Source organism: Oxyura jamaicensis, chromosome 3, assembly GCF_011077185.1.
Source record: "Oxyura jamaicensis isolate SHBP4307 breed ruddy duck chromosome 3, BPBGC_Ojam_1.0, whole genome shotgun sequence".
In the NCBI taxonomy this organism is placed as follows: Eukaryota; Metazoa; Chordata; class Aves; order Anseriformes; family Anatidae; genus Oxyura; species Oxyura jamaicensis.
In genome coordinates this window covers 40,964,875-40,988,638 of record NC_048895.1, presented here as the reverse complement: position 1 = coordinate 40,988,638, position 23,764 = coordinate 40,964,875, and the positions used below count along the sequence as shown (strand labels likewise).

Genomic DNA, 23,764 nt, shown 5'->3' with positions numbered 1-23,764 from the left:
CCACTAAAATACGAGGTCTGTCTTTTGTCTGAATCAAAGGACTCTGTTTCAACTACTGCTGCTTAATACTACTCTTGTAAAAGCTTCATCATCTAATTGCTCCCCACTTCTGAGAGGGCAGGGAATAAGAAAGTCTTCCTAAAGAAGAATGATGTTACAGCCTATTGGCCTAAATGTCAGGAGGAGTTCCCCACACTGTTCTTCACAGTAGCACTTCTCTCTTGGAACCATTCTTTACCTTGGAGATGGGATTTAATAAATTAATGTGAAACATAAGGATGAGGGAGGAGAAGAGTTACTCCATTATCCAGATTGAGGCATCTGACTGTACACAAATAAGTACCTACTGTAAATTGGAAGAAGTAAGAGCTCTGAATGGGTCTCTGGAGGCTCTGTTGAGGGTATAGAAAGGCTTGGCTTATAACTGAGCTACAGAAATTGAATGCCTAAGGCTACAGTGTAAATCTCATCTCTCTAAAGTACAGATTGTGCAGTAGTGTATTGCAGAGCTAGTGGAGGAACAGCTCATTACTACCAACACTCACCGCCACAGTATCTGTATGCCATAACGGTATGAATATGAGATATGAGGTTTAGGGTCCTCCAGCTTCAAATTCTAAAGGAAAGCTATTGATGGAAGAGCAACTACACAACAGCACTGCATGATGACAAGAGTCGGTTCTTAAAAACAAGCTGAAAGTAGGGTTCTCTGCATTTTAAAGCTACTACGAAGACTTCAACAGTTGTTTTCTTCAAAGCCTGTACTGATGAATTGTCTTTTCTTATCTTTACTTCTGAGCACACAGCCTTTGGTGTTACTGTGGCTATTACCTTCTTGCCATGTTTGTATACAAGTGGTGTGATGTTTGGAAGCAATCAGGGATCTATGGGAAATCACTGTGGCGACTGCCAGCCATTCTGTTTTCTTTCAATTGTATGTTGCTTTTAGTTGTTTAGATACAGAGCTGGGTGAGACTTCTCAATAATGCTTTTTCAAAAAAAAAAAAAAAAAAGGAAAGAAAACCAAAATTGCCAAAGCCAGAACTCTGTGAAAGTCTGTGTTTTCGATGATGTCGATTCATCTTCAGTTTATCTCTAGGATCCCAAAGGTTTCTCATCACTGGAAAAACTGTAAGCTCCTTTATTAAACTAGAGGTGTACTGACATGACACCTTGTATTTACTTGGGCTTCATGTATCACCTTGGATTTCTTACATTTAGATGATTTTCTTATTAGTACAATATTTTTGAAGTAGTGTTCATCACACACAAGCTTGAAACATATAAGTGTCAAAAGCTCTGATTTTTTTTTTAATTTTTCTTTTTTCACACAAGACAGAATAATTCCTAAGAGGAATCTTCTTCTTCGAGAGAATGTATTTTGAATAAGATGCTAAAAAACAACCACCTAAGCTCTTTTTCTTAATGGTAGAAAGCCAGAACTCAAATCCTGGCCAGATTCCAGCATGCCTTTAAATACCACTGATCACAAACAAACTCTACTCTTTTTACTCTGGACTATTGTGCAGAACTGTTAGCTGAGACCTCATATTGCAAGGCACACCTGATCACATTTCCGCAACTACTGTTGTCACTCCTCTGTGCCCTTAGTCTTGTACATTTGTCTTAGGATTGTAAAGGATGCTATAAATGCCTTTTGGAAGGTGTCATGGAAGCCTAAGATTTTCTAGATTTAATAAGGTTTAATTTGTTCACTCTTTGGTGTGCTGGATGTGATCCTTCGACTGAAAAGTATGCTAGTTCTTATAAGACCTGTAATCTAAAATCCTCCTGTAAACCTCAAATCGAACTTGAATCATCATGCGATGAATAGAAGAGAAATAGTAAATGAAAAGTGCTATCTTATAAACTCATGGAATTCAGAGCAGGTGCTAGAGATGAAGTTTGTCCGGTGGCACTTTGCACATCAGATAATTTGCTAAGAGACTATGGAGGAAATCAAGATTTAGTCACCTATTTAGACACCTATGGCCAAAATCAAAGTCTCAGAAGTCTTAATCATGTTCTTACTCTGGTGATCAGCTGTATTCTTTTGAGTAAGAATGATAGAGAGCAAAAGGTCTTTTGAACAACTTAAATGCATGCAAGAAGTGCGTATTATCTGCTCTCACAAAATTAGCATGCATCTGCTTCCCTCAGTTGAGAACTGAAATACCAAAATAAATACATTCCCTTTACCAGCTTTTTTCACTCATGATGGCTGTTTAAAACTCTGATTTTCTGGTACCAGGGCTGCAAGAAGAGGTAAAAGCTGCCTTCTCTTCCATCTGGCCCATGCTGATAGTGGCAGCAGCAGAGTGGAGCTGATTCCTATTCAGATATAAATATTTGACACCTGCTTGTTCCTACTGATTATGAGGAAAAATGAACTTCAACCCATTCACTTAGCGAACCTAGTTAGACTTCTAATTCCTCCGGCAACAGTGGGAATGTGAACGCTGCCAAATCCATCTGCTGCTCACAGTGATCAAGTTAGAAACAGCAAAATCAGCTGAGGGAAAAGGTTGTCTTTAATTGGAAACATAAGGATCACCTTGCAGATTAGTTTCAGTATAGAATGTTGAACCTCATGCTCCTAATTAACTATTTAAGCATTTAACTGTAAGGTAAGGATCCTGACAGAGTTACCTATTGATAGTTATATACAAGCATTTAGAGAAAACACTGAATTCCTTTACCCTGGCATCATTAATCTGCATGATGATGTGAATGCAGCAATGCAGCAGGTTTATTAATTAATTCCACATTTACAAGTGGGATAATTAAGCAACCTAGCATTGCATTATAAACATAGTAGAACTAATTGCCTTAAAAACTTTTTTGATTTGCTATTCAAAGCTCTCAGGGGTGTCTTCCTGCTCCTGCAGTATGGTGCGATAGGATTTGCTGGGGGCAATTATTCCTGAGCTTCCTTAAGGCCTCCTTCATGGTAATCACAGCTGGCTGAACCAGGGCGTTTGTGGGTGGAAAGTAGGCCTTAGGATGACTCTAAAAGAGAAACTCTGCAGCATTAGTTTAGCGTCTCTTCACTGGGGTTGTATGGGGTAGAAGTATATTGCAAGCAAATGGGGGAGGCAAGAAATGGAGGTTCACTGGGTTCAGTTCCCATATGACACCCTAACAATGCAGACCACAGGCTGAAGGATCATCTGCTGTCGGGGTTGGCCAGAGGGGACATAGGGGCCTGACTCTGAAGTGGGATTCTCTTGAATCCTGGGAAGCGATATAAACAATTTACCCACATTCTCTCTCTTGTCTAAGCTAACTGAGCCAATTTTCATTCCAGCGTCTTACAGGTCTCCAAAGGAAAGCAAGGGGAGAAAGACTGGAAGCAACCAGAGCTGGGAAGGAAACACCGAGAAATTGCCCTTGGTCCTTGCCAGCAGAATGGGTCCTGTAGAGGTACTTGAGTTTATCACTTAACAAAAGACTAGGTTAACAAATAAGCTATGTAGTTTCATTTCTCAGATGTTGTTAAATCAAAATACTTAACAAAAACCCAACCTTGTGGGAAAAGCACCAACTCAAATGATGAGCTTAATTGCTTTTAGTTACTATCTCTCATCTGAAGGGGCTTAGCCCACTTGAATCTGTTGAATCTGTTTCTACAGGCAGAAGGTACGTGCAAATATACTTGCAAATAGCATAATTTCACAGCAGACAAATCAATGCTCTTTGACAGTGTTGCAGACTAATTTTCTTCCTGGAGAGCCTGCAATTTTAAAATCACTTGTGATATACTAGATTGCTTGTAATTCTGGAAGACTGTCGTGAGGACTTGTCAGCAATGTGTCCTGGTGTGAAAAAGGAGAGAAAGCAAGGAATAGCTGGCTCTTTGGAATATAGCTTGGCATCTGGAGGAGCTTACCACCACAGATGTTAGGTTTGCATTCAGGTTAGTGATCTCATGCCAATGCAGAAATTAAACTCATGAGGTTGAAGGGAAAAAAAAATGTAGATACAGCATAGGTCAAATTATTTACATGCTGAATTGTTCAGAACGTGGCTTGATCTTTTTGTTAAGCTTTTTGTGCCCACTAGATGTCACCAACGTATGCTGTTCTTACTAAAACTTCTGTCCTTGTATGAGAGACCTGGGTTAACTGGAAGATTTGTTAAAATTTGTGGTGGTGGAAGGGTTGGTGCTTTTTGATAAGCGAGCAGGTAGTGGATAAAACCAGGTTAGTCAGAGGGGAGTTGCATGGAACAGAAAGAATATATTATTGTTTTGAGTGGGGAAGTGATTCTTTTCATCGGATTAGCCTCTGCCAAATGCTTTGTAAAATTCTTCCGTTTCTTCCCTAATTCTTCCCCAGGGCATTCACCAATTAGCATAATCAAAACTGATTTCCTGCATGCTCCTGATTATCCAGAACTGGATGAGGCAGGACACGTATAGATTTGAAGAGGGTTCACACACTTACAGATTTTTACCATTGCTTTATACAGTATTGAGTAGTGATGCTAACTAGTTGTAGCAATGACTGGTTACAAGCTGTAAAACTTGAGAAGTGTTACAGACTGAATCACATACATAGCAAAGCTGTAGTCTTGGGCAAATTCCTCTATGCTTTAGCTGTATCCTCCAGAGATTAAGGATGGTTTGCAGAGATGCTGTGAGATTTAATTATCTCCGATTTTCCAATTTGTTTCCCTTTGATTTAAAAAGAACTAGCATTAGTCTTAAAGGTAGTAAAGGGCTTTTAAATATGAACGGCAATGTTAAATCATAAATATTTTTATTTGATGGAGCAAAAAGAAAGCAGAAAATGTCAGAACTAGCCTCTTTCATGTACATTTCTTCAAGTGAAGACTTTTTCTTACTGCTTCTTAGTGAAGGAGAAAGCGGTTATCTTGCTGGAGCTCCAGCCTGAAACACAGGAGATTTGGGTTTACTTCAACTTTATATATGACTTTGGGGGCGAGGTTCAAGAAGAAGACTTTACATAACAGCTTACAGGAGAGAAGAACTTAGCAAGGGTCTGTTTGAGAAAACTGTGCACAGACCATTTTCTCTTCCAGACCTTATCTACATATTTTTCCATTCTACCAACAGCAAACTGTCCAATGTTACTGTTGTATTACAAAAGTCTCTCAGCTATGCAGACTGCTTATCAGTGCTCATTGTGCACTGCAGGTACTTCCATATGTCCTGGTTCCTGCCAGAGACGTATTTTTCTCTCTCCTGATTGTTGTTGCTTTCAACTCCTTTAGGGCTTTTGCAAGGCTTTCAGATTTGCTTCATTTTGGGGGAGATATTGAAAATATCCTCCATGTCCTTGCTTCTAGAAGGAAGAGGATGCAAACGCTTCTGTTAGATCACAGTCCTAGCCTGTCTTATGTTTTTTCCTGTGCTGAAGTTTCACATGGGTTGACAAAGAAAACTGAGTACTGTTCAGTATTGTAAATCCCATGGGTTTTTTTGTGAGTTTTGTGTACCACTGTGACCTTCATGTGTCCTCAGAAGCAAGCAGGTCAGGGTGTAATGCCACTCGCAGCACTTTCCTCACACCCTTAAAAAGCAAGCCAGCAATTACAGCAAGCCATGGTAATTTGAATTGGTAATATAGTCTTGGTATATAATTCCACAATTCCACAGCCACCCAGGAGAGCAAGGCTTAATGGCTTACTGCAGCTATTTCATCTTTTATTATCACTCCTGTAATGCGCTCCACATTGTTTCCATGACTAGCTAATTCCTGCACACACAAGTTACACACCTCTGTCGTTCTTTGTATTGTTCTGGAGAATAGACTGCTCTGGTGCTCAGGAGCGTGTCTGCCATCAGCGCCTAATGTTCTTGTGGATGCGGTGCTGGCGAGCCATCCCGTAACAGTTTAAAAAAGCCTTTTTTTTCAAGGCATAATTCTTCTGTATGTATGCAGTCTTGTCACCGTCAATTCTTAGCAAAACTGGTCTCCACTGAATTATGTCTTTGAGCCTGTGAGCAGCAACCCTCTGTTTCAGTAAGCATTCTGGAGGCTTGTGTCACCTAACATTCATCATGCCCAACATTCATCATGTTCTAGCATGGATACCAGGTGTTATGTTGCCTTTTGAGGTGTCTGTAGAAAACTTGATCTATCTTTTGTTGTAAAAGCATGCAAGGATGGAAGCTCCGTTTTTAAACCTTTTAAAGCAGACAAGTCCCTTCTCGAGAGGATGTTGCAGCTCCTTTTCTCAGTACGAGGATATGGAGATGAGCACAGGCTGACAAGACCGATAGGAACATTCCTCCGGAGTTCACTGTGCCTGCATGCCCCTCTGCATTAGTTGTACCTTATTTTCAGCCTTTCTCCGAGTAATGCTATTTCTATGACCTTCAAGTTCTCTGTTGAATTTCCATTCTGCTCTTTGAGCCCTATTGGATACTCCCTGCAGCCTTTCATTCTGATTTACTCTCGTCCTTTCAGTACACTGTCCGTTACTTTGCCCTGTATTCCTTCAGGAATTTGTGATGCTTTCTTGGAGGGGAACGAAATACCAGGAACAGATTTTAAGCCACAAAGTAGTCTGTAACAGTATTTGCTCCCATATGGCATATTGGAAGTGCATATTGAACTCTCCTTATCTAGAGAATGTGCCAGAACCATCAAAATGTTTAAAAATATTGAGCTTCAATCATGTCAATAAAAATGTTCTGCTAGATGTAGACAGTGATATTTATTGAACATTTCAAGTCCTAAATATTTTCCTCAGTGACCTACTACTTCTTCCTGCTACTGTTGGTAAATTCACCCAGTTAGTAAACTTTTTTTTTTTTTTTTCCAATTTGTTGATTTCATGACATGTAGCATGAATTTCTGGGCAACATTACGCTAAAAAATTGATTTTCTCTGTTCAATCCTGTCCCATTAAATAAACCTGGAAATTATTTTGTGTACATTCTGGGGGTCCCTTTATTGTATGCGTTCTCTAAATCAAATCTAATCACCTGTGGTTTTTTTTAAAATCTGATATTGGCTGTTTGTTCCAGATATAACAAACTTTTCTTTTGAGCTGTGATTTTTATTCTTATTCAATTGAAAATAAAATCATAGCAGTAGTAGGAAGCGGGAAACTGGATTGTTCATACCAATTCTCCATATTTTTTTTTCCCCTCTAAATATTTTTTTCTTTTTTTTTGCAAATACTGGTTTCCTCTGAATGTAATTCTCTTCTTGTGAAAGAGTTTATCTGGACATTTCAGTTCTTGCAGAGAGCACCGCATAGATCTGTGCCCTGCCACCTGTGCTGCCACCTACCATATAGCAGCAGTGCATGTACTGTGTGGTCCTCACTGCACATGGTTGTAAACACTTGCAAAGTTATTAATTTTGTTCCAGTGCTTTCCAAATGCTGGAGATACACTTTTTCTTTTGCAATTCCTGGCAACTTGCTTTGTGAGGTGTCTTCTGAAGTTTTCTGCTCTGTGGTAACTCTGTTTTTTGGTCTCATTTTTTGCAGATGCTTCTTTCTTGCTTCACACTGGGTGTTTTCACTCTGCGCTGAAGGAGCCAGGAGCCTGACAACCCTTCTGATGGAAAAAGCTGTCCCTTTAGCCATCTGCTCTCACCAGGACTTTCTGATACGTGATTATGGAATCTGTCATATCTGACTTTAGTCACCAGTACAGAGTAAAACATGAAAAGGGCCTTTCAGTTACCGAACTTCCAGCAGCTTGCTTTCTTTCGGAAGAGAATGTTTCTGAAACTTGTTTCTGCGGGTGTCATTGCGCTGCTGGCGTTGGCTCTGTCAGCCAGCTGGTGGCTGAGCTTGTAGCAGGGATGCTTTCATTCTGTGAACTCAGTTTTCCCTGCAGGGAGGACACCCCTGTGCTCTTGCAGGTGCTGCTGCTGACCAGGCAAGCGCACCACAACCCGCCCCCCCCCCCCAGCCCCTTGGTGCCTGCAAGCCCCCGACCTAAGACCTTCAGCTCACCTCGGGGCTGTGGTTACTGCTGTGGGAAGCAAGGTGAGAAATCACTGGCAGCCTCTTTACCATCACCTGCACATTGCGAAGGTAACCTGTCCTGAGCCCAGCCCTGCTGTGTTTGTCAGGTGGTTCACTGATGAATGTAAAATAATGCTTGCACTGTTTAGTTAAATGAGGTGGCGTACAAAGCTGTTGCGAGTGTGATGGATGTGTATCAAAAGAAAATGGTCTAACGGGTAACAGCTGTACAATAGGCTGAACTAATGCTGTGACTAACGGTAAGATGAAGACAGAAATACAGCTCATCTACAAAGTTTCTTTGCAAGTTACAGTGCTTTGTGTTGTAACTGGTAAGTTTTTAGAAAGCTAATTAAAAAAATCTGCAATGCTTTTTATTTGAAAGGCTTGGGAATATTATTATTGGAGTGTTAATATTATTGAAGGTGTGCTGGAAGAAGAAAATCATTATTTTAAGAGGTTTATTTTGGGCTTTCTCCTTGGACATCCTTTTCTTCAAATGTTAGAGCCCTGCAGCCTGGTTGTACTGAGCTCCTTGTAATAGCTTTGCATGGCACCACAGCTCGGTTTTAATTTGAGATACTTTAGATGCACTGTTCCTTAATTATTAAATGGTAAATGTTTCTTGCATAACTTGCATGGTTATGTTGACAAACCACTTGGTATTTTTACTTAAACTCTGAAATTTTTCTAATAAAGTTTCAGTACAGCTACAGGCTTGTTTTTCCACAGACCTCTTTTTTTCTTACCTTTGCTGTCCTGTGTGACTTTTTTGCACCTCACTTAAAATCAGCTCGGCATCATATTGGATGTGTATGCAGCAAACAAATGATTTCTCGAACGTTGTAAAAGAATCAGTACAGAATGCAAGAAATGGTTCATCTTTAGCCCAATACTAGTGCGTTACTCTTCCTGTGGCCTGAGTGTACATTCACTTGTGTGAGAAGTTCAGCAAGATTTATTTCAAAGAGCTGAGCTTTTGCGTACAGAAGAGAAGACATTTCATGCAGAGTTGCTCAAAGCAGCCTGTGAGTGTGTAGCTAGACAGTCGGATTGCAGCAGGGGTGGGTGCAGAGCTTGTGCTCTCCCATGTTGTGGTGGTGGGCGCTAATTGGGAAACCTGCAGCTCTTTAGCTCTATTAAACTTGCATCCAAACACAAATTTGCCTGCACAGTGGGGCTCTGAGAGTCATGGGATGGGCATGGGCTGACAGGACCTGCCCTGGGGGGCTTCCATGGCCCCACTTTCATCTCATCCCCAGCAGAGGCAGCACACAGGCAGATTTCAGGGCAGAAGACCAGGTTTTGAGTGTGTTTTGCACCTGGCTCTCAGATTTGCAGCCCTGTTCCTGCTTGTCACTTCTGCTCAATTATTTTTAAGTATTACTGCTCCTGATGAGGTTTCCCTGCACATATAAAAGAGATTGTTTTACATATTTTCATAAAATAATGTCAGCTTAAGGTTTTAATGGGCCTTGCAGGCATGGAGAGGGGACAGATGGCTGTCAGCACATGTGAGCAGAACCTGTTTTCTGTGAAACTTAGTCTGCTAAAACAAAAACTAGACTACTTTCCTATGTCACAGTTCAGGCAGGTTAGAATCTGAGAAGAGTCATATAAATGAGGATAAAGGAAAACTTCCTAAAATCAGATTTTCAGCTGTCTTTGGCTATCTCTGTTTAGTGGGTATAAAGCAGGAAGGTAGGTTAAAAGGAAGAAGTCTGATAAGAAACAGTGTATTAGCTGTTAGAAAATGGAGCTCAGAAGACATTTTTAAAATGCTATGCAGAGTAATGCGAGTACATTACAGCAATTTCAGGTGCTGTGAAACAGCACAGCTTTGCTTCAGTGTTTCTACTTCTCTGTTGCAATCTCAGCAGCCAGTGGAGCTGTTGGCTCTGTCCTTCCTTGCAGCTTGCTCTCAGTAACTGCACTGTGCTGGGACTGGGCTCTCAGTGCGCTCAGTGGGCTGCGTTGCCCCAGCCTGTGATAAGCAGAAGGTGTTATCTCTTAGCTCTGTGCCCCAAAGCCCTGGTGGCATGCTACTGAGCAGCAGAGAAGATGGTAATTTTGTTGTTTAGAAATGCTATCATCTCCTCTACAAATACTGTTAGGGTTCTTTGTGAATAGAGTGAGATGCACAGAACTGGTAGGTGTTGGAGAAATGGGGACGAATAGCAGCATATTCTTTCCTTTTATTTGCAATTAAAAGAAAAAAATGTGGAGAGTTTCTGGTAAGAATTCAGTGCTGGGGTGAGATAACTAGCTGCAGCAAAGGTCATGGCTTGATGGAGCACTTGCTGGGGAGTTACAGAGTTGTCAGTCTCTGTCCCTGATAAGAGAGAGAAAACACGGGGGAAATCCAGACAATGTTTCTCAAGAACAGACTAAAAGAAAGCATTATTATTGGAAAATACAGAATTACATAGTTACCAGAGAGCAACAGGATAGGTGAAATGATTGCTAAAAGGGAGATTACTCTGTTTGCCCTGCCATTACTTGTAGACCACTGTGTTTAAAATCACCTACGGCCAGACTTTTGTCCTCCAGAAACTTGCCAGTCTCTGCAGAGGCTAGAAGGTGCAGTGCAGGTATCAACAAAAACACACCCCTCTCTGTTTTCTGCCAAGCTACGTGGCTGCAGAGATGGCAGTTGAAAGATGAGCAAGCCTCCTCCTGCTGCCAGTGCTGGGCTGGATGGTGGGGCCGGGGGGGGGGGATGGCCATGCTGCACAGGGCTGTCCTGTCCCCTCTGGTGTCTGATGCGGGGGCGCAGGGACCTGGAGGGATGCAGATTGGAAGCCTACCAGGAGCAAGCAGCCCCAGGCTGTGATGTGCCCTTAGCGGGAACCTTGGGAGTGCTGCTGGCAGCCAGTATGAGAAGATGTGGAAGGATCGGCTGTCTCTGCAGATGTGACTCACAAAAAATATATGAAGGAGGAATAGTCATTACCCAAAGACCGACTGAAGTGCTGAAATCTGAGAAATGCTGTTTGCTTGTCAAATGAAAGAAAACAAAGCTGGGGTGTTTTTTATTAAGTTTGTTTTTAACAAGAACCTTTGTTCAGATGAAATCAGTACTCCTACTTGCTGCCTTACGTTAGTATTCATGGCCACTTTGAAAGCATATATTTTCTGTCAGATGCACACAATCTAAATAGCGGCAGAACATTTCCAAAACAGAGAATCATTAGATCTTAATGGAATTAATTTGTTTAAGGACCACGAGGGCTGGCAACTGTCATTGCGATTGACAGCTGATTGTCATCTCATTGGGAAAAATGCAGTTTATTCATCTTGGAGGAAGGGAGAAAATTACAGAATTGGATTCTCTTTGGGTGTAAATAAAAAGTTCAAGTGAAACTCTGTGGCTGGCAGGAACATCACAGGGGCCTGTCGTGCCTTGTGCCACCTCTCCCCATTTCTGTGACTCTGAACGTGACAGGAAGCATCTCACTGAAATGATCATGAAGTTTGGACTCATTACAGTGATTCAGCAGTATATTTGCTGCTGTCTTCTAAAGTGCTTTGCTTACAGCATGATTTAAGATACCGTGCTTTTTGCCTGACTACCAGAATCACCATGTTTTACTAAAAGACTTTACAGACAAAGGTTTTGAAGCTGGATTAGGCCAACAAGACACTGCTTTGTCTGTGTGCTTCGTCAAGATGCCGCATGAAACAACCTGCTGAGGGAGACAGGTTTCTCCAAGCCCCCTCAGCCAGACCCGGCATCTGCCCCACAGGGGTAAGGTGGCTGTTACTGCATGGAGCAGGCCAGCTGGCTGGAGCATGTGTTGTGTTTAATGTATTGATGGTTTTATTTTTGCTAAAATAGGAATCACGCAGCCTAATGTTGTAACATACCTTCTGCCACCCAAAGTTAATTGAAACGAGGCCAGAAGGCAAAAATATTCTTCCCTGCTTAAAGTAACAAGACTGAGAAGCACCAAATATGTCATTGACTTTCATGGTGCATAACCAAGATCTATATAAGAAGCACCTGGGGGTGTTTTCCTCTTGCAAAAAAGCAACTACAAGCCATATAATATTATGTCAATATGATGAAGTAGAAGAGCACTAAAGGACACCCCTTTATTTTAATGAAGGTGATTTTAAGAGGCTCAACCAGGCAGAGGCAAGAGCAGAAGTACCTCAGTCAGGTGAGAGGAGGCGGGACAAGTCCTTCCCCCCTCTCAGCCCCCAGACACAGCAGTCAGCCGGGCTCACAGGTTTATACCATATCACACCACGTCTGCAGGAGGCTGGCATTTTGCAGAGAAGGAAAATGCAGTCTGGGTGCTCAGATGGGCCTGGTGCAGGATCAGCCCAGCACTGAAGGAGACCTGTCTCACCCACCTTGTGCTAAAGACAGCGCACAGCTTTCAAAACTGCTGCTGTATGGCCTGCCCAGGCTGATAAAGGTGAGCTCTCAAGGGCTTGGGCTTTATCACCAGCTGAAGCTTGCTGAATGCAGCAGTAATTACCAAATATGAGCATTAGCAAGAACCCCCCCGAAAGAGGTTCTTGCTCTTCTCCTGGGCTTTCCACTGAGAGCACCCCGGTGTCATGCTGCCCAACTAACCTTCAGCTGCTGTAAAAGTAATTCGTTGTTGCTGTTGTTTTACAATTGCTATTCAGTGTAAATATGAATGCTTTGAAGCAGATTGCTGATGATCTTTTGGGGCACAATTTTTCTTTCTCATCAGTGTGAAGTAATCTAGCAACAGCAGGGTCCAGCTGAGGGGAAGGTGCTGCAAAGTAGTAATTAATTAGGCTAACTGAAACAAGCTTGGCCTTAATGGCCCATAGATCTGTTGGTGGTGGGTAGGGTTGCCACAGCTCATGGTAACTTGCTCAGCAGGCTCAGGGTATGTTGCATTTAGCTTGAAAGCAAATGGTGTGTTTGCCAGCTTTGTGGTGCTTGTGTCTAGCAGCCTGCTAGTCCTTAGGTCTGTGGATATCCAGAGCCTCTGGGTTTCCTGTGCTTTGCTAAAGCCATGGGAGCTTTTTCTCCCATTTATCTCAGTGGAAGGTATGGGAGCAGCTGGGTAACTCCTCCACTGTTCTCCTGATGAGGACTTCTGTGGCTTCTTTTCTGTTTATTTATTTATTTATTTATATGTTTTTTGAAGGTACTCAAAGCTCAAATTCTGGGTATAAAAGCCCCTAGGGGTGTGTGTATATTTGCGTATACACACAAGCATGTGTTTCATGTATACGTGCACCTGAAGCAATGTGTTCATATGTGCAAACACACCACATCCACAGCTTTTCTTAATCACTCAAAGTTCTGAAAGGTCTCCTGCCACAACAATGCATTGAAAAATATGGTATTTGCCTGTGGAGCATCAACCAACGGCCTGTTTTTCTGAGCTGGACATCTCATCAAATGATAAGGTAAATTATTTTTCCCTTTTTCTAAGAATAAGCTATTTCCTAAGATAGAAAAAAATACTACTTACTGGTTTGGTGTTTTGTCTATTGAGAAATGCTACAAACTCAAACATTAAGATGATGAATTTTCTAGAGAGAGGGAAGAAGGGCAGGACAGGGGATGGAGGAAAAGAAGTGAAAGAAGCACTAGAAGTTGTTGGCTCGCTTATAAGCAGAGGTAGATGGTGTGCTTTAGCCGATATGATAGCACTTGGATTTCAGTGTGCTTTGGGCTGGTGCCTTGATCTGCACATGTTCCAGCTGAACCACTCTGGTGGTTCAGCCGGTTGCTGCAAGCACCTAATTGTAGAGTCTGTGCATGAACACAATAAAAGAATACATGTTAAAGCTCTTGTTTCTGTTCACCTTTCCTAGTCCAAGTCTTCATGCAAGTGACAGACGTACAAGTCTTGACAAAAATGTTGTAGACTCAACCTTTAAATCATTGTGCTTTCTGTGAGGTGGGACTGGAAGCCACTCAGCCCTTTTTGGGTCATGTCAATGTGTTTGTGCGCTGCACAGCAGAACGAATCTCAGCAGGATTGCTTAGGTGTTATTGCAGTGCAAATATTGAATTATAATTACACTAACAAGCATAAAAATGCAATAGATGCTCTTCACTGGAAATTGGAGCTCAACAGAGCCTCAGCATGCACATCACGCAACTGCGATAGCAGTACCAATCTTCCTGTGGAGAGAGGAGGGAAAATGAATATTCAAAAATTGTTTTAGTTAAGCTGGTGCTGCTGTGGGCTCTGTTCTTTCTCTTTAGTTTCTTCTTTGAAGTGTAAATTAAAAAAAAAAAAAAAAAAGGCAAAGAAATGGAGAGATGACAATCAATGTGTTTCTCCAGGGCAGGAGGAGCTTTATTTATTTATTTATTAATCTGTGTTTTCTTTAAGGATTTTTCTGTGGGAAGGTTGGTATTCTTTTGGGGGGAAGGGTGCACAGAAATGTGCATGTATCTGGAACATTTGAACTAAGATCAGAGTAAGGCTTGCTAGCTATCAGGAAACATCTGGTCCTTCTCCTATCACCTCAGTGTGATTTCAGAGTAGTTTCTAATTGTGATAACATTGTTTGTTACTGGAAGACAAATCTATAGGCTGTTCTGTAGTTCTCTGTGGGGAGGAGAGATGTGCAGCTTCAGGTGTTGTGGCTAGCACTACAGCGGTGTTCTTCAAAGTGCTGGAGATTCAAGGGAATATAGTGAACTGTCTTAGCAACTCAGAACAGGCTTCTTCAGACAAGACAGACAAATATTATGGCAGGAGAATACAAACCCAACTGTGTTTAAATCTTTTCCCCAAAAGTGAGTTTTTCAGGGGGGGAGAAAGAAAGATGAGGAATTAGGTAGCTATTTTCTGGTGTGTGTATAGATTGTGGGTCTTCTTTGTCTGATGTGAGCTGAACCATATTGAGTTGCTAGAACATAAAGAAGAGTCTAAAAACTAGGGCTTTGTGAAAGCCTTGTGACCTTGGCCAGGTTATGTGCTTCTGTTTTACTAAAGCATGGCCCTGTAAAAAGGAAAGTATTAAGAAAGGCAAATAGACACTCTGATCTCTACTTCCAAAATGTCCCTTTCTTACAGCATCCTGAAGAAGCAAAATGATAGCCGCAGTATCCATCTGAACGTGCAGATGCAGCAAGCAGGGGCAAGGTGCTGAGGTGACTTGGCTTGGCTCTGCTGGCCTTGGCCGTGGTCATCCATCTGTTCAGCCAGCAGGACGCTTTGCCCCTGGCTATTCCGTGCTTTCCATCCTGCCACTTCTACCAGACAGAATTTTCTGACACACAGCAAAAGCATTGCTGAGTTTCCTTTTCCTCCCTTTCTGATTTCACTTCTTCACCTTTTCTCCCCAAATGACAAGGCCCATTTAGACGTGAGCACGGCCTGCGCATTGCAGATCAGAAACCAAAGCAAGAGCCATCTCCAATACTTGTGGGCAAAAGCTAACACAGAGCAACTGATAGAATCAGAATTCTTGTTCCCTCATTAAAACCGTGATTAAGGATTTCAGTCCAAATCTCTTTGGGCAATTACACAGAAATTTGCCTCTTGCCCAGGACCTCCAGGCACACACCAGCAGCCAACTTGTACTCTGTGCCGATTAGCATGCTGAAGTTTATCCCGTTAGAGATGCAGCCTGCCACCAAAGGAACACGATGCCTCTCCAACTCTATTTAACAGTGATACAAGAGGAACCCAGGGTACTGGTTGCCTGCCTCAGCGCTCATCTGCCATCCATCACTTGTCTTAAACTCATTTGAGACATTGCTGTTCCTTTTATCGCTGACGTTGTGAGGTCAATTGTGATCTAAGCTTCTTAAAGGTACTTTTTGGAAACAGGGCAGATAACAGGAAATATTGTTGGGAAATGGGTGTGAAGACAATTATCTGCATCAAATCAGAGAAGTGCAGGGCTGAAGTTTAAGCTAGGAGTGTGGGGGTTTGGTTGTTTTTCCATGGGTTACGGGTCTCACAGCTACAGCCACTGTTTCGCTGCACTCCTGACTGTGGCTGCCAGGCTGCACGTGTTACATCTCGGGTTAAAGCTGGGAGCAGTGGGGCGTATACTCATCCAGGTTCCTGAAGATTTGAGATCAGGTCTTATTTTGCATATTCTTTTGCTACGCTGGGAAACTTGGTGCCTTTGTGCTACGGACAGAATCTTTCTGTTGGTGTTCAGTGCACTGGAGCTCCCTGGCATAAGAAGGGATTTTTCGCCACATGTAACAACCTAGAAGAAAAAGGCTCTCCACAAAAAGTCACTTCTGCCTTGATATACGCAGAGCAAGTGGAAATACTCTTTTCCAGAGAGCTGAAAGTATTAAGACCCGAGTGTAAACGGGGTTATATTCTGAAGAGTTGTAAATGCTGTTGGAGCACTGCAGAGTGCACTGACTGTACTAAAGTAGCTGGTAAAAAGCTGAGCTTTATGCCCGGTTATGGAAGGTGTCACTGAATGGTTCAAGCTATTATAAAGTTCCTGCAGGACTTCTAAACTCTCCAAAATATACAACTGTATTTAAAAACTTAACTAATATTCTGGGATTTGTGGATTATTTTGTTTGTTTTTAAACTATCTATAGAATGGCTGCAGCTAGTTTAGCAGGGATTAGTCTCCTGTGAATTTCTACTGTCAGAAATGAAAAGGAACCCAAAGTTTCTTGCCAGAACTTCACGATGCTTTTAGATTCACTTTCAGACTTCAGGAGTTGTTTAAAAGCCTATGGGCTTTCTATCAGCAGTTGTACAATGCTGATAAACTAAGGTTCTTGTGACTTTGATTGAGCTTTCTGCGAGCAATGACAAGAAAGGTGTAATTGTACCTGGGTTGGTAAGTGTGCAATCCTGTCCCAAAGTGACTCTTTTGGTACTTACCCATCTGCCAGGATTCTTGCCTTGCCTAGCCTAAGACAGAAGAGCTTCTCCCAGTCTGTGCCAGCTCAGCTGTGTGGAGAATGATGACTTGCCAGGAGTTGAATCCTGCTTCAGCCCAGTGCTCGCCCATACTTGCAAGGTCTGTCCGGTGCTTTGGCCACAAAGCTAGGACTCAAGAAAAAACTCCATGAGGAAGATTGTAATGTAAACTTGTTGATTATCCCTAGATGTTTGGAATACGTTGTGATTTCTAAAATTCCATACCAAAACAATACATTGCTAAAGGAGTCTTTTCAATAACATTGGAGAAAGTGTAACCTGTTTTTGTGAAAGTTTCCAGCATATTTCATTTTTCATTCTGTCTGTGGAATGAAACCAGACTTTGAAGTCCCAGGCTTTCCTCAGGGAGAAGGAAGCTAATTTTTCAGTCAGCTCGACAGAGTATGATCCTCTTGGTGCCTTGGAACCAACTCCCGCTTGTCACAGATGCAGGCATAAAAGCAAAACTGGGAGAGAGAAATTCATTTTTTCATGGTCCTTTAATTCTTAAAGGAAATCTTTCCCCTCCAGCCACTTTCCAAAACTTACTAAAATTAAAGCTCTTTGTAAGTAGATCCTTAGATATTCAGTCTTCAGTTTGCTGGCGTTTTCTCTCTATGCCCTACCCGGAGCATAGGACGGGAGGAGGTGAAGGAGTGCAATGTATTGAACCACTTCTGGGTGCAGCTGTGGAGTCTGCTCCTGTTTTGCTTGCTGGAAAGTTCTTGCCAATTTGTAAATGACAGGTCATGAGCCAACAGCACAAACCTATTTGGCCAATGTGCAAGGGGTCTTGAAAGCAGTGCTCTTAAAAATAATATTTTTTTAAAGAAGATTCATTGTACTTTTAGTACCTACCATATCAAGTAGTGTGCCATCATGACTTCCCTTTCTTAGCTTCTATTAAAGAGAATCCTCTGGCTAATCCTTCAGCAATAATGAGCAGAATGATGGTAGCCATAGAAACTGCTGCTTAAATACCTGTGTTTTGCACAAACTTCAGGGTATGGCTAATTAGACAAGTGATAGAAATCTGTTTCAGCCCTGTAAAAATAAAAAATAAAAAAGGACCCATACAGTTGAACCATTGCCATTTTCTTAGCACTGAGCTGTTGCTCTGCCAGCCATCGGCTTGCTGGATTTATATATAAGCCTTATAGCTTCAAGGCTTGGAGAACTGGCTGATCCTCGCTGCACCCATATGCATGTGAGTGTTAGAAGCTGTTGCTTGGGGCAGATGAACGCAGTGACTGGCACATTTTGAGTGCTTTGCCTGCAAGGTCTCTGGGATTTTGGGGCTCTTGCAAAGTTTGCCTAGTTTAAATTCTCTTGCATAGCACAGTACAGCTGGCAGGCTAACTAGAAAGCAGTTTAATTCTAATTTCTCTATACTAGCAAAAGGGAGAAGAGATCACCACCTTCCATTGCCCAAAGAGGAGATGCAGCAAGGCTCTTCCTGAGGGTGCAGAGAAAAAGGACAAAAAGCAATTGTCACAGGCTGTGGAGAATGTTGTTTGGCCACAACCAGCAGAGTTTAAAGAGGTGGTGCATTTAGGACCTGTTTTTCCATATGGCCTTTGTTATGGAGCTGTGCACATGTTGAGTAGGAGCCACGCTATGTTATATGAGGGCCTTCCTCTTCTCCAAAGACTTTTTTTTTTTTCCAGAAATAGTTATGGTTAAGGTGCATTTGTGCTCCTGGAAACTGTATTTCAAAATAGAAAGTATATTCAAATGACAATATTTTCTGGCATGATCCATGCCTTAGTTACCTTTAATGATGCCACAGAAGTTCTCCTAGCAGTTACAAAAGCTTTTTATTCCTGTGGTTCATGAGGCGGCTGGTGTTATCTCAACTGTTGTTGCTGAATTTGTCTGAATGAGATCTAGTTCTCAGTGTAAATTGTACTGAGGTGATGGGTATGTGTGTGTTTTTTCCTGTTATAATATTTCATGAAATATAGCCCCATGAATCTGGGCTAGTAATTCTGGTTATTTTTTAAATTTATGAAGACACCTAGTAATAAAGCTGCATCATCTCTATCTCCTACCTGCATTGACTTATTAATAGTTTCTATTATCAGGTTCCTGCAGATGTTTTCTCATAAACTGGTTTGTTGAATTCCCACTTCACCTATAATACAAAAAGTGTGTGATTGCCACACTTCTGGCTGGCATAATAATTCTTAACCAGCCATGTGTGCTCTGCTGATCAGGCTCGGGAAATATGAGATGTTTGCTTTCTCCACCTTGGCAGAGACTTTGTACCATAAAAATAAGAAGTTTTAAAAATTAAACAAAAAGAAATAGAGTTAATTTGCTTATTGGCTGCAGCTGTGTGATCAGACTGCAGTCCTTGCAGCATTTGCTTGGTTTTAGTGGAAGTCCCAGTCCTGGAAATGGAGCACAAAGGAGCAATGGCTTGCACAGCTGTGAGCATCTCAGCAAGGGGAGAGGTGGGGAGTCTGGCTCTCATCTCTTCTTCACACCCTGGGACAGGCCAGAGCTCCCTAGCTTTCGGCCTTCCTGCACCCCTCCAGCTCTGGAGATGCCACCTGAGGTCAGCAAGCTTGCTTTGCTACAGCGTTTTGAGCTTCCTGCAGTATTTAGGGATGTAAGCCTACTTGTTTTTTAATGACTTTGTTTAGGCTCTCTGAAGGGATCTTTTGGATATTGCGCCCCATCCTCCTGCAAGCACTTTAGTGCTTGCTTATTTCTCTAGTGAAGAGTTTCCAGAAGAGTTTCATTTTTTTGAAGGTTTTTGAATGATTCTAGCTTGCAAGAATGCTAGATTCCTCCCAAGGGCCACCATCCCAGCAGCTGGAAGGTGCTCTGAGATGCCTTCTTGTGTTTCACCCTGAAAGGCGCCCTTTATCCTTACGTTCTGTACAGAGTGTAAGCTTCGGGGCTGAGGCTTTGGGTATCGAGCTTGGATAACATCACCAAGTACTGCAGGCTTAAAAGTTATTCAAGATCACTTTTTTCATTATTTTGCCTTGTCTGAATCTGTTTAGGATAAAGTCTTTCCTTCTATGGATCTGCACACTATGAAGTGACCTCAAGCTTACTGATCTCGTGGTTTTACTTTTGGGTAAATACTAGAGAAATGGAAAGTACAGCCTATGAAGTTCAAAAAGCTGAAAATGGCTTCATGGTGTCTTAAACTAAACTTTCACTTGGAGTCAAGATGGAGGATGAGATTTGTGTATAACTGGTTTTATTTAAGGCTGATTTTTTTAAATCCCTCACAGGTGACTTTGAAAAAAAAAAAGATTTTTTTTAAAACTATTTTTCCATAATTTCTTGAAGTGAGTATGTTTTCAGTTACCCCAGTTTACTGGGAAGGGCTGAACTGTAACCGTGGCATCTATGAAATCTTAATATGGAATGGTTTTAATGACATGCATAATTACTTTGACACTTAGCCAATTCTGAACTGGGAGGAATAGACTTAAACCTCCTCTTTCATGGGGAATAAGCACTCATTACAGAACAAACTCCTTCAGGATCAACTCAGTCAAACCTAGACATGTTATGTGGGGAGAGCCATACTAAGAAATAACTAGGTCATCAATCCTGCCAGCTGCTGAGAAGTTCTGTGAAGCTATAGAGGAGGCAGGGACTGAGAGGGAAAGCCACACCGCTTCTCTGCTGCAGGCGTGAGGACTTGCTGCTCGGTACAGATGCTGCCTCTTCTGCAGGGCTGTGGATTGAAAAGAGCTGCTACAATTTGGCCTGGAGATGTCTGCAAAATGAAAGTGTTTGCTTTGTTGGGGAGAGTACTTCACAGTCCAGCTCTTCTGGTGAAAATGCTTGGGCGATCCTTCTCTAGTCACATCAGTCTGAGGTAGCTAACGGGCCTGAGCTGAGACTGTGGAGTGGGGCCCTTCTCCAGAGCTCCCCACAGCTGTACCTTGCTTCAAATGCTGCCCACTGTGCATGTCTCTGCCTCTCCTCTACTGCTGGAGGTTACCATCCTCTTTGGTCGCCTGGGATGGCTGATAATGTGGACTTCCAACTGGCAAAATCAGCTGGGTTACACTAAACTTAAGCTGATGTGCTTAATTGCCTCGGATGTTCAACTGCCTCATTAGGCATCTGATATCCATCAAACGGCCACCCGGCTGCCACCTTCTTCTGCTGAGCACCGACAGAGCCACCTACCCTGTGGTTATCAGCAGTTTTAGCACAAGCACAGCCTCTGAAGTTCTCGGCTGGGGTTTTAAAATCATTTCCTCTCCCCCTAATTATCTTGTGATCTCACTGGTGTTCTCAGAGGATGTGAAAACTGAAGATGCAAAAGATGGGCAGCCTCTCTAGAGAGGCTTAGAGGAAGGGTCATTTCCAAAATTCCATGCTGACTGCACGTGGCAAGTGGCCACCCCACCTGGATGCACAATCTGAGACCCATTTCCACTGAGAGCTAAAGTTAAGTAGTGGTCCAGGTCCATTGATGATGGACAGGAGAGGAATTAGGTACCAAACTTAAGTTCTTGAATCCTCATCCTTTCTTGTTTAAATCTGTTGAAAACAATAAGGAACATAACACAAATTTCTTGAGGTCTTAATATTCTGCTAACTTGTCTATTAGATGATGCACAACTAACCAGAAAGGTAGCTTTTGAACTGCATTTCATCAGTTATACTGTAAAAAATGGCTAGCTATAGTCACTGTCATTCTTGAAAAATCAAAAAAAAAAAAAAAAAGTGATATATATTCCTTTTCTAACAGCTCAGGAGTGAGAACAGATTTGCAGCAAGGAATCAGAAGTGCATCAAGTTTGAGAGGGTTTGAAGATCTTAGTATTCCCTTTGCAAGATTTACACAGGACTGTAGGTCTTTGCTATACTTAATGAGTTTTGGAAAAGCAGACTGTGTGTAAGAACAGCTTGGAAAGGTTAGGCAGCTGACATTTCAGGAGGCAGCAAATAACACAAGTTGATAATGTCAAGGAGCTGGCACTAACAGTCTTTTGAGGGATACAGGTGGGTCCCAGATAAATGCTGCAGTAACTGGGAACTTCCATTTGAAAAATATGTTGTGGGTAGAAGTTCTATTTCCTGTTTGCCTGTAAAACTCTCCAGAAATGTCAGACAGGAATGGTGATATTTTACATATGACGTTTTTCTCTTAGCCCTTCTTGGAGGTTGCAAAACTCTTCCTTGAGGACAGCCTGTATTCCCTTCTTCCCTTTCCTACTGCTTTCTTAAGTTATACCATAGGATTCTGTGTCAGCATATAAATTTGGTCTGAAAAGTGATAGCTGAGAACTTGCATCTTTTGATGCAACTAAACACAAATATTTGGGGATAATTGACAGTAAGTAGTGAACTCCTGTCTGCCCACCCATTGCATCCAAATGTATTTCCTAGAAGCTGCTGAGGCAAGGAGCAGGGCAGAGAATTAGTCAAAAAAAATAAGCAGTGGGTGAGTGGAAGGTGATCTTACCACACTGGGTCAGTCATGTCCCCTCAGAAACAGGTATGAATGCTTTCCAAATGTCTACAGCAAGGATGTTTCTCCACCTTCTTGGGGCTGTAGAGACCCTTGGACCTGCTGAGGGTTGTGTTTGGTCACAGAGCTCCAAAGATCTGCAGCTGCTGGCTTGTGATGGCAAATGTCCTGAGAGTGTCTATTGAAAAAGCCCCCCCTTATTTTCAGATGCCAGCAGTGACAATTTTCTCAGAGCTGCTACTTTCCTAGCCTTTCTGACTAACACTCTTCTTTTGTCCTGTGGTAGAATTTTTCCATCAAGTTTGAAGGCTGTGACTCAGTAATTGGAGCCGCCACTTCCGTAATTGACTTCTAGTGCAGCAGAGAATAAAGAATTTGTTTTTTATGACATATATCTGTAGTTGTAATTGCAGAAGTTGATGGTTACTGTATTCAACTCAGTATGGCCAAATGCGCCTCTATGCCAAAGACAACTTGCCATGCTTGCATTTGTGAAATACCTTGTCAGTTAAGCTGAGTTTCTCACATGGATTACGTGCATGTGCAAATGTTAGAAATGTGGGCATGGCACCTTTTTATTAAAGAATCTATGTATTAATTTATTTTTACTATGCTAATAAGCAACGTTCTTTCTGAAAGGCACATACCTATGTAACTAGCATGTAAATACTGGTGTGTTGCTGTGATGTCAAATGAATTAATGAATTAATCCATTTCCAGGCCCTCTGCGAGGGACCATTCTGGATCTGCAGGAAGGACAAAAAAAAAAAAGATACATTTTTTGGTACAAGTTTCTAAAAAGCAGATGTAAATTTCTGCTAGTGACACAGCACTGCCAGAAGATTAGTTTTGATATGATTGCTGCAATTATTTTGTTTGTCAGGCATTACAGACAAATGTGACCTTTTAAATATCAATTAAAATACAATACAAATACATAAAGCTCTCTAAGCCCTGTTTTAACCAGATTTTATTACTTACCTTCTGAAGAGACTCTCATAAAGAACAGAAATCACTTTTTTTTTTTCTCATTTGGCTCCCAGGAATGTTGCTATACCTGGGGCAGGGGAAGAAAAACGAGCAGCAGAGCCCCAGAGGCACAGGACCAGGCATCAGGCAGCATGCAGCAGCATCTGGTGATTGGACAATTGCACATCACAAGAAGTGAGGAAAGATGCAAGTTCTGTCCCTGACACTTGCAGATCCATGTATTTGTGTAGGATATTTGTGTTACACAAACATTTGTTAGTTCCTTTAGGAAGCACTTCCTGATTCTTGGTGGAGTGATGTATGAAACCCTAGCAAGATAACCTCCGCATCAAGAAGGTGTAGACTAAGCAGGAAGCTCCAGATCTGAAGGAATTCCTTGGCTTGTGTGATTGGACCTGTAAGTTATAGAATATGCTGAAAGGACCCTTTTCCAGACGTGTGCTTTGTCCTTTCTTGATATTTCCTCAGTTTGTTCCCTCTAGGCATAAACTCAACACCTTCAGTC

At 42.0% G+C, this 23,764-nt stretch overlaps 1 long non-coding RNA gene across 1 annotated transcript in view; it reads left to right on the top strand.

Annotated features, from left to right (window-relative positions):
* Positions 1-13,084: 13,084 nt before the first annotated feature.
* The window catches only part of LOC118165250, a 35,322-nt gene continuing 24,642 nt past the window's right edge, over positions 13,085-23,764 (top strand). Inside the window, exon 1 of the long non-coding RNA XR_004749941.1 lies at positions 13,085-13,353. This is a non-coding gene — a long non-coding RNA (uncharacterized LOC118165250). The remainder of the gene's footprint in view (positions 13,354-23,764) is intronic.